Below are 9,163 nucleotides of genomic sequence, written 5' to 3' on the forward strand. Positions count from 1 at the left end.
TTGCTCTTTTCTTTCCTTATCATATAGGACGTGTAAATCAGTATTTAGAGTTATTAATTTTATACAATAGCATTTAAGTTACTAAATGTCAGGAGAAGAGTAAACATTTCTTAAAGACTTTGCCTCGTCATCCAAAGAAGAAATCAGTGTGTTTTTAGTTTTGGCAGGAGAGTTCTATGATAATAAGCAGAATTATGACTATGCTATTGACTTTATTTAAAGATTAATATGATTTAAGGAGATAAATCATATTACTCCTCAGTTGATAAAGACTGGATTTGTGATGGTTAACTTTATGTGTCAACTTGAGGCAGGGCAGCTAGCATAGGTTAGACATAGATAAATTTCCCATAGGCAGGTTTTAGGAGGTGTTCAGACATTTTTAAAATTCCATTTTACTACAAGCCAAGCTGGCAGCCTACTCCACCCCCTTCACAAGTCAAAAGAAAACCCTACAGATGTAAGAATAAGCCCAGTCTTTCAATTCATGGTTTATTTATCATTGTAATCACTAAGAATCTTTCAGGTTCTCTGTTGAAGGCAGAAGACCCAATACCACTCCTTAACTAACCAAAGCCATAGAAATTATAATAAAACTGCCTTGTAGCTCATGAACTTGTGAATTGGAAAAGTCTGGCATGTTTCCTGCAAAAGACAATGTGGTCAGGAAAGGACTACCCTTTCCATCAGAAGCAGAGAGATGTAAATCTCCAGAGTGGCAGTTACCTGGGCTCCACCCTCTTTAGCATATCAATCATTGTGAAGGTATATCAGGCCTATTGTAAAAAGCAAAAGGCACAGTTTCTCTTGCCCAACCCAGCTCTACCATGTCTCCCTTTCTTTCCTCTCTTTTTTCTCTAATAAACTTTGTTTTGGAAATTTGCTGGCCATCTGAAAAATTATTTGAGGGTCGAGTCAAAGAACCCACTGGTTTGAGCTGCACAGCACTCAGCATCAAACTAGGTTGGCCTAAGGGCCTAGATAACTGGCAAAGCATTACCAGTTGGCCTGGGCACTCCCTTTGTTCTTTGTCACAGGACCTTATATAGAAAGAATCCCAAAACATTGGAATTTGGTGAAATATGAGAGAAAGAGAGGCTGAGGTGGGAGGAGAGGATAAAAAAACAAAGCAAAACAAAAAAAACACAGGCCTAGTACAATGGCTCACAGCTATAATCCCAGCAGTCTGTGAGGTCAAGGAAGGAAGATTACTTGAGTCCAGGAGTTTGAGGCTGAGGTGAACCATGTTCATGCCACTGCACTCCAACCTGAGGGACAGAGTAGGCCACTGACACACACAAAAAAAGAAAAGAAAATGAAAAGAAAGAAAAAGAAAAGAAATCATGGCCTCTTCTATATTAAAAGTAGGGAATAATTTACCATCATTCTTGTGTGCTCTAGGTGGAGCCTTCATGAATAGATTAGTGGATTTGTGAATGGAAACCCAAGGAGCCCATCATCAAGGATACAACCTGAAACTTCCCAGTCAAAGGTTTCTTGCTGTATCAACCTAAACTGACTAAAATAGAAGTGATCTCCAATATTTTTGTGTGTTTTCTTGTCAGAAATGAGTCACTAACTACTTAGTGCTATGAGCCTTGGGGCTGGCTGTCCATCACACAGGCCTAGATGAGGCACACTGTCCGATTCTACATATAATGGGAGGGATGGGAAGGTGTAATGTCAGAGAATGATAATATCTGAATGTGATTTAATCTTAGCCTCTCACTAGTGCAGGTTGGAAAATCAGGTCCAGAAGAAAAGTGACCTTCCCAAGATCACATTGCTGGCCCCAGGCCTGTCTGAGTTGTATTCCAAGCTGCTTCTCACTCCTTATAATTCTCCCATTTCAGAGTGTATGCTGTATCTACGTGTGATACCACAGAAAGGATAACCGTCAAAAGTATTTTCTCTTTATATTGTCATGTGTGTGTGACCTTTGTTTTGTTTATTCTCTTCCTCACTTATCATATAAGATATATTGACTTAGTATGCTAGTATCATTAATTTTATACAACAACATTTAAATTAATGGATATTAGCAGAAGAGTAAACATTATAACTAATGTTTTTTTGTGGTTTTTTTTTAGTTGGAGTCTCACTCTGTCGCCCAGACTGGAGTGCAGTGGCCGCTCCCGGCCACTGCAGCCTCGACCTGCTGGGCTCCAGCAATCCTTTCGCCTCAGCCTTCCAAGTAGCTGGAATTACAGGCATGCGCTACCACGCCCGGCTGACTTTTTTTTGATTTATTGTAGAGATGAGATCTCGCTGCCCAGGCAGGTCTCGAACCCGCGGGCTCAGGCAATCCACTCACCTCAGCCTCCCAAAGGCGCGGGATTATAGGCTGAGCCACCGAGCCCAGCTATAACTAATGTTTTATAAGACATCTGATACACACCTGATGAGTTCTCTAGGAAGGATATGCTGGCATGATCTCCATTGTTTACGCTGGAAGACTGGGGAGACCCCAAAACACACAATGACTTATCTAGGATAACAGAAATGATGTGAAAAAGGAAGTTCTTATCCAGCTCTGTCTCCTCAAATATGGGCCCCGGCAACAATAACCAACTCTTCCCAGAAGGTTGAGGGGGCCTGTGCTTGCATAATTATGAACACATGAGAAGTTGATGTGGGGAGGAGGGTGAGCAGTCAGCAGCACAGTGGGGACTTCGGAAAAAGACCTATTGAAGAAAAGGCCCAGGTGATGGAACCTTGAAGAAGTAACTTTATTTCCTTGGTTATAGACCACAATAGAATTTGTAATTCTGGTAGCCAGGCATCACATTCTAGAGACAGGCGCATATCCAGCTCCCTTGGCAGAAGATACTCAAAAGACCAAGATATTCTTCTGCTGTATCTTGACTTTATGAGAGAGCTTTTTTCAATGATGCAGATGTTGGTTTATCTCTCACACTCCATGCCTCTAGCCATTTGGCATGGGACACCCACAGGTAATAAAAGGCAGGCCCGTTCAGGCCTGGCCTCACCTGTGATTGTATCAGGGCAACCCCAAACCCCTCCCCATCACCATGTGTGTGGGGAGAGCAAGGGATGAGGGGGCTCTTTCTAGTCAGGAGCAGGTTGTGAGGTGTTGGAATTCGGGTGGGTTTGTCAGTTTCATACTGTAAGTAATAGCTGGCAGGATAAGGTGGTGAGTGTGTGACACCATTTTCTACTCAGATGTAAATTCCAAGGCTTGAGCTGTCATGTGGTTTTTCTCCCTGGCTAGAGGTCTACGCAGATAATCCTCTGTGCAGCAGAAATCTGGGCAGCAGAATTCCTAATAATGGTATCCTCCTTTTGGGACAGCAGGCAGGTTATTGACACCTCTTGGCCTGGCTGTTGGGCATTCTCTTTGCAGAGTTTCATGCAGGAGATCAATGAGGAGCTGTTTGATGGGTCCAACTATTCCATCTCCTAGGACAAAGGGCAGGGGCACCACGACACCAACCATGGCCAGACTGGGCCAGGGTAACAGTGACACAGAAGAGCCTCCACAGACATGGACCCAAGAAAATTGGTAATGGCTCAGAAACCAGACCCATATAGGCACTGTGGCATCTGTTTTAAGGCTTTTCTTTTCTTTTTTCTTTTTTGAGTCAGAGTCTCACTGTTGCCCAGGCTGGAGTGCAGTGGCATGCTCATGGCCACTGCAACCTTTATCTGCTGGGCTCAGGTGATCCTTCCACCTCAGACTTCCAAGTAGCTGGAACTACAGACACACACCACCATGTCCAGCTAATTTTTTTTATTTATTGCAGATGAGGTCTTGCCAAGTTGCCCAGGCTGGTCTTGAGTCCTGGGCTCAGTCAATTCTTTCACCTTGGTCTCCCAAAGTGCTGGGACTACAGGCATCTCTGTAGCCCAACAGTACAGGATTTGTTCCCCCCACATGTCTTCTTCTTTTTTTTTTTGAGTCAGAGTCTCACTCTGTCACCCAGGCTGGAGTGCAGTGGCACACTCACAGCCACCACAACCTCGACCTGCTGGGCTCGGGTAATCCTTTGCCTCATCCTTCCAAGTAGCTGGAACCACATGCACGCGCTACCATGCCTAGCTAATTTTTTTGATTTATGGTAGAGATGAGGTCTTGCCAAGTTGCCCAGGCTGTTCTCGAACCTGTGGGCTCAGGCAATCTCCTCACCTTGGCCTCCCAATGTGCTGGAATTACAGGCTTGAGCCACCGTGCCCGGCCCTCATGTCTTCTTTTTATTTTATTTTATATTTATTTTAATTTTTTTGAGTTGGAGTCTCACTCTGTCGCCCAGACTGGAGTGCAGTGGCCGCTCCCGGCCACCGCAGCCTCGACCTGCTGGGCTCCAGCGATCCTTCCGCCTCAGCCTTCCGAGTAGCCAGAATTACAGGCGCGCACTACCACGCCCAGCTAATTTTTTGATTTATTGTAGAGATGAGGTCTTGCCTGCTCAGGCGGGTCTCGAACCCGCGGGCTCAGGCAATCCACTCACCTCAGCCTCCCAAAGGCGCGGGATTACAGGCTGAGCCACTGAGCCCGGCACCACATGTCTTCTTAATATTCCATAAGGGAGGTCATTTCCCACAGCAGTTTAGACTTTCAATGCTGGTGGAGCCTGACATGATAAAATTCTATGTCCTTGTCAGCACACTGCAGGAACCATCCTGTGTGGGGGCATGCGGCTGTATGTCCTCCTCACCCACACTGAGAGCTGGCTGTCTCTAGGGAACAGTTTCCCCACAGTCCCACAAGGCCTTTCTCTCTGCCCAACTGCCTGGAACCCAACAGATCACACTCCCCTCCCCTGGCCCTGCAGCACCTCCACATCCAAGCTGACCTTGACCACTGGTGGCCCTGTGAGTCTGGGATATCTGCCCACTCCCCTCTGCCTGGTGTCGGGTGCACTTCTGGAGACAGACTCCTGAGGTCACACAGCATGAGGGCAGTGTGAGGCAGTGATAGCTCTAGAGGGTGTCACCTCATCCTGCTGGCCCCTCCATAGTCCACCCTCTCGCTGAGGTCAAAACTACCCAGGAATGAAACTAGGGCAAGGACGGCAGTCTCCAACTTCTAGGTTCCCCATGTGGCCCACGGCCTTCATACTGCTTCACCCGTTGGGTGGGGATCTCAGGGAGAGGGCAGTGGGCACTGCCCTGTGGTGCCACTCACAACTGGGACCTTCCCCACCCAGGGCCCGCCTCATCCCTGGAAAACCACCCATATAAAATTAATATCTGGCCAAGTGAAAGCTGTAGAAGAAACCCCAGCCCTGGAAGGCTGACGCTATGGCTAGAATTGAACAAATCTATTGTTTCCAAGTTTGCTTTCACTCCAGGAGAGGACAATTATCTTTATGTCCTGATCCCTGGGGAGAAGGAAACCACTCTACAAGGCTGATAAACATATTTTTTCCTCGACCAATTGCCCTAAGACTGCACAGATTTCCTTAAAGGTAGTAACAGCTCCAAACTCTAGAGACCACACCTGAAGCATACTGGCCTGCTAAACTACTGCTAGGCCTGTGTTGGTAACTGATGGTCCTGTGACTTACTTTATGAATAGCCTCTACTATAAAACCTAAGAATGGCGTTTGTGATGTTTTTCAGACTCTGATGGACTCGAGGCCCCGCCTAGGCCCAGAACAAATGCCGGAAGCCAGCTCTCCGGTTCCTGTGATGGGGAGACTGACTCTGCACACAAAGACAGTTTCAACACCCCCACGACATATCAAGCAGTCAGCAGTTTCTAGCCCGGTGCTCGCCAAGTTCCTTGACAAACCCTAGCCTCTGAACTCTTGAGTTCACTCAGCTGTTTCGCAATATTAAACTCTCTCTGCTCTAATGGCCAGTCAGCTTCGGTTTTTCTTCAGTGAGCATGAGACTCAGTCAGGCTGTAACACTCGCACCCAGGACCCACCCCATCCAGGGCCTGTCCCTGTCCCCACTGCCTCCACCTGCATGGCATCGCCTTCCCATGCCCACAGGTCTGTCCTCACTCTCAGCACCACACGAAGAGAGGAGCCACTACCGTGCAGGGTTCCCGGGGGGGCGGGGAGGGGGATCTGCTCCAGCGCGGGGCCCGGAACTCAGGCTCCTGGGCCTCGACCCCCACCCATACTCCGGCGCCGGCGGGAGGAGGAGGCGACTCATCACCTGGACCGCAGGGGCAGAGACGGCGGTGGCCCCGCTCCTGCGATGCTTCCCCGACTCCTCCAACCCCGCCAGCCAAAGGCCCCAGGAGTCTGGCGCCGCCTTCCACCGATCTCCTTCCTTCCTGGCTGCTCAGAGCCCCAGAGCAGGGGCGCGAACTTTTTTACTGGGGGGGGGAGCGCAGGGCGGCTGCGAGGTTGCCTGGGGATCCCGACTACCCCCGGTGCGGGGACATGTCTTTCTGGCCTCCTGGCGGGCTGTGGCGGGAGTGTGTGTGTGTGTGTGTGTGTGTGTGTGTGTGTGTGTGTGTGTGTGTTGTGTGTGTGTTCTGGCCTCCTGGCGGGCTGTGGCGGGAGTGTGTGTGTGTGTGTGTGTGTGTGTGTGTGTGTGTGTGTGTGTGTGTTTCGTTTCCTCAAGAGGAGAGACTGGCTTTGCGATTACATTGTTTTCTTATTTACTTTACTTAAAAATGATAAGAGTCTAATTATTGTATGATGTACCCATGTTTCTGTCAGTAAATTTGTGCACACTATAATCCTTTTTTTCCAGTTTAACTAGTCCTTTTGTTTCTATTTGTACTGCAATTTTTTTGATTCATATGAAACCAATAAGATACCTTCAGAAAAATTTCAATGAGAGTAGGTGAATGTTTTTTTTAGAATGAACTGATATCTCTAGCTAAATATTTGTCCTTTTGTTATGGTAAGTCAGTTATGTCATTAAATTTTAATTTTGGTAAAATTAATAAAACTTTCCTATAGTCATTGGAATGAAAAAAGAAATTCTGGTGCAGTGATGGTATACCAATCAACAGAATAGTTAAATATTCAAATATTTCTTACAAAAGCCATGTTTGAACAATTCACATCATAGCAATTATGTTATTTTTTAAATGCCAGTTGTACCCTGAAAAGAATCAATGCAGTTATCATAACTTTTGATAATTATATTTTATTGAGGTAGATCAAGGATTAAAAAAAAAAGTCCTTTGGATTTTCCTTCACCTATAGAAATCTTACTGGAAGAATGTTCGGAAATTAAAATTTGAGTTTGCTAGGACTTTCTTCCGGGGAGATTTAAGAACTAACATATATGATATGATATAAAATGTATGTAGACCATGGCAGTTGATATTTTCCAGGTATCAGTGAGTTGTCTGGCAGTGACCAAAACTTGCAGAAAATCATTGGGTATTGTACTCACCTGGTTGTGAGTCAGACCTTGTTGTTCTTATCAAACTCTTTTCAAGTAGAACTCTTTTTAAAAATTTTTAAAAAATTTTCTAAAGTTATTTTACTAAAACTGTTGGCAGTGGAAAACAACAAAAAATGTCTTTTGTCTGCTGCTATTATTAACTTTTATTATCTGTATCTGTTAGCTTAGGAAATGGCCTATTCTTTCTGTGAACAGATCTTTCATGGGGTCATTGAGCTCATTAAAGGTGGGGAGAAAATGTTGATGTGTTTTGACAAAATTCCTGATAAGATGCAATTTCTAAAAGCCGTACCTCGGCTGGAGTTACTCTGTGCGAATCACACACAGCCAGCCTGATCTACCAACCTTGCATGGAGAGTCACAACCAAGAATTAGGGCAAAGTCAGAGCAGTGGACGTGGATACATATTTTTTGAGGGATTCAACCAAATTGTCCTGATATTTAATGCTGCATTTCTTTCAGTACAAGGAAAAAGAGCAAAGTGATGCTGAATCGGTTTTTATATCTGGAAACAAGCCACAATATGTATAGGAAAGATGGATGAAATTTGCAGAAAGGTGCAGATTTGAAATACTCTGCTGAGTTTGTTTCAATATTTATGTATTAACAAATAAAAAATAAGTCAAGCAGTAAAAGTCAAGGTTACATTTCATGTAAATACAAGTTATATCTTTTTAATTGAGTGCCATGTTATACAATAACGTGATTTGTCAGGGGAAGGACAATGAAGTGATGGTCCTCAATTTGTTTTACTCTTAGTGCAGTTGGATCTGAATAAAATGTTTTGAAGCATATCAGAAACTCATATTCATAGGTAACATAGTCATATCTGATAATTATAAACACATATTTATCTAACAAAAGAACAAAAAGTACATGGACCAAAAACTGAGGAAACTGAAGGGAGAAGTAAATAACCCAACAATAATAGTTGGCGACATAATATTTGCACTTTCAATAATGGATGGGGAAAACATGGGCTTCTGTCATAATTGGCACACATAGGGCAACTTGATCGTTCATGTGAAATCGATATCAAGAGATTCCGAAAGTATAATTTTTTGGTATCTGGGCAGCTGGTGATCATTGGTCCTGGCACCTTGCAAAAAAAATAAAAATAATAATAATAATAGTGATGATGGATGGAAAAATCAGAAAATCAATAAGGAAGTAGAAGGAAGTGAATAAATCTACACACTAACTAAAACTATCAGACATGTCGAGTATGCTCCAACCCCAAAAGAACATATTATATTAGAGAGGACCCCCCCAAAGCCCCAGGATTTATTTATTAAAATTGTGTATTTATTCTTACATGTTTAAACTTCAATCACCTTTAACGCACTCTCCTTTTGGTGCAATATACCCATTAAAACACTTTTTTCATTGCTCAAAATGGTTTTTTTTGACTCATCAATTTTGATGCTTTTTAGTGCTTCTGTCTTTTTTTTTTTTTCACCTCTTCCACATTGGCAAAACTTTTTCCTTTGAGGACTTTTTTTCATCTGGGAAACAGGTGTCTAGGGAGGGTGGGGCACAAGGGTTTTACCGTTTTTTGGTCAAAAACTGCTAAACACTCACTGAGGTGTGGGCAGCTGCATTGTCTTGGTAGAAGAACCAGTCACATGTTTGTCACAACTCAGGATGCTTCTTCCACAACGCAGCCTCTCACAACAATTTTAGTTGATACCCTGATGCCTCTCACGACATTTTAGCTGATACCAATGGGTTCCTAGGACACTTACCCAGCAGGGGAAGTCTATACTACAAGGGGTCCACCCTCCAACCTATAATTCTGTTTTTTTGTGTGTGTCCCTGCTTG

Source organism: Carlito syrichta, unplaced genomic scaffold (assembly GCF_000164805.1).
Source record: "Carlito syrichta isolate Samal-C Ts95f unplaced genomic scaffold, Tarsius_syrichta-2.0.1 Scaffold91560, whole genome shotgun sequence".
NCBI classification, from domain to species: Eukaryota; Metazoa; Chordata; class Mammalia; order Primates; family Tarsiidae; genus Carlito; species Carlito syrichta.